Below are 2,506 nucleotides of genomic sequence, written 5' to 3' on the forward strand. Positions count from 1 at the left end.
TTTCAAGAACCGCTATACTTCACCCCAAAACATTGAAGTAGATAGCGGCAATGAATCCGACATCACCCAGAGGAGGAACAAGAAGAGCCGGAACAAGAAGAGGTTACTGCTGCGGATGACCTGTCAATGCTTGACCGATTACGTCAAGGTGGCCTTGCACATGTTGATGCCAATGAACCCTATGAGCCCATCATTGATTATAGTGATGATGATAATTATGCATTTATTGATGATACTGATCGAGATTATTAGTAGTGTCAGGTATTCAATTTTTTTATGTTGTACTTGATGATGATACACTTAAGTGATATACATATTATTATTCATGTCGGTACTTTTTTTATGTTGTACTAATTTAGTTTATTCTTTGTCATGGCAGGTGTTGGAAGATGGTGGGTGCTGGTCGGGAGCGCGCCGAGGCCCCTTCTTCGTCGGCGCGTGGTGCGAGGTCTTCCATTCCACACGCACCTCTCCGCCGAGCGTTGCTGGACAGTATGGCGACACCGTCGGGCCCTTCTTCGTCGACCGCGGTTCCCAGCAGGGAACGAGGTAAGAAGAAGAGAGGAGGTGGAGCACGTGGTCGCGGGAGAGGAGGTAGGGTGACTCTTGCGGCGCCTTCCTCGCCGCCGCCCCGAGCTGTTTCACCCGAGCACGTGACTGCTAGGGTGGACTCGTCTGAGGAGGAGGCTGCACAGACTCCGGTCCATGAGCCTCCGGTCCACGGGTCTTCGGCCCACGAGCCTCGGGTCGATGGGCCTTCGACCCACGAGACTTGGTCCCACGAGACCCCGGAGGAGCACACGTCTGGATGGGGTACCTGGTCGGGTCAGCCTGAGGAGCCGAGTGGCCACGCTGATGATGGCGGGGAGCCGAGTGGCCATGCTGATGATGGCGGGGAGCCGACTGATGAGGAGGTGGAGGAGGGGGGCAACGTCTACCAGCGTGGTGCTACACGGCTACCGTCCGTGCCGGCGACCCGCGAGCAGAGGTGGTTGATTTTCCCTCATGGGGAGAGGTAAGTGCATTTAATCTTTTTGTACCTTCTGCATTCACGCTTCTTCAAATAACTGATGTGTTGGCCTTGTCATGCTGCAGGGGTTGGGACCACCATGAAAGTGTCCGCCGGCCCAACTCTGTCCTTGGAGTTCTGATTCGGCAAAACTTCCCGGGGTTTGTCACGTTGCCTGGTGAGGGTCGGCTTCTAGAGGTTGGATTGACTTGGGAGCACTACTTGGCTGCCCCGGCCCCGCCGGGTGAGATTATCGACGGTGTCTTGTGCAATACGAGGGCAGACGTCCTGATCAGAAAGTTCTGGGTAATTGCTCCTTTACACAATTAAAAATCTTCAACTAGCTAGTTATTAATTGTACTAATCAATATTGTCTCATTTGATTGCAGACATTCTACAGGTGTGAGGAGGGATACGAGGAGGAGGCGGATCATGTTATCCACAAGGAGTGCAAGCGCCTACTTCAAAACTTACGGCATGAGGTTCGGGTGCAGGCTGTTCGAGACTACTACGCCGGGGGTGGTATCAAGAAGCCCAAGCAGGAGTGCCGCGATAAGTTCTTGAGTAAGGAGAAGTACATGAAGGTAATTCTTAAGGCCTTGTACTTACTTCCTTCATTTAGTAATTCATAGCCATAGCGCTCAAGTTTCTATTTGCTAACTTAGGCCCCTCCAAGATGGTGTGCGGATCGGATGGATTGTTGGGAGGTGTTGGTCGAGTGGTGCTCAAAAGAATGGCTGGCCACCCACAAAGAGGCCAAGGACAAACGTGCCCAAATGGAAGGTGTGCCACACCACCAAGGCAGCTCCAACTTATTTCAGTACAGGCGGAACTGGGTATGTGGTTTGCTTCATGATTCATGCAATTCATTCATCATGCTAGCTTTAGCCCTTTAATTACTAATTTACTTTGTTTCTCTCTTTCAGGCACGCTACAATAAGGCGGATAAGGTGCCAGAGGTGTACGACCTGTATGCCATGGCCCACACTGGCCCTTACAAGAAAGTCAAGGCATTCTCTGCGTCTGACCTCGATGATCCAAAGAACTTCACCAACATCTCCGCCCACGACAAGCTCGTGCAATATAGAGATCAGGGGAAGGCGAGGAAAGGAGAGGACTTTAACCCGAGCCAGGGTCCCATTGATACAGAGTTGCTGATGATATCTGGTGGCGGGAGGTCCCATGGCTCCATAGCCATGGGAGATGGACTTATCCGTTGTCCTAGCACTCTCCCGGAGATCAAGGCGCGCTAGTCGAGCTCCGCTCCTGAGATAAGGCCTTGTGAACAGCCAGTCCAACTCGCCTTCAAGGTTAGTTATACATACTCAGCTATCTTTCTCCATTACATTGTGTGCGCTTCCATCAATGATTACAAATGGTCATGTGAGTGGTGTTGCAGGCTGCTATACAGAGTGAGAGAGATAGAACGGAGAAACTTCTGGTGGAGGCGGCGGAGAGGCAGCGGGAGTTGGAGGACAGGACGACAAAGATGTTGGA

This window comes from Triticum dicoccoides, chromosome 5B (assembly GCF_002162155.2).
Source record: "Triticum dicoccoides isolate Atlit2015 ecotype Zavitan chromosome 5B, WEW_v2.0, whole genome shotgun sequence".
Lineage (NCBI taxonomy): Eukaryota > Viridiplantae > Streptophyta > Magnoliopsida > Poales > Poaceae > Triticum > Triticum dicoccoides.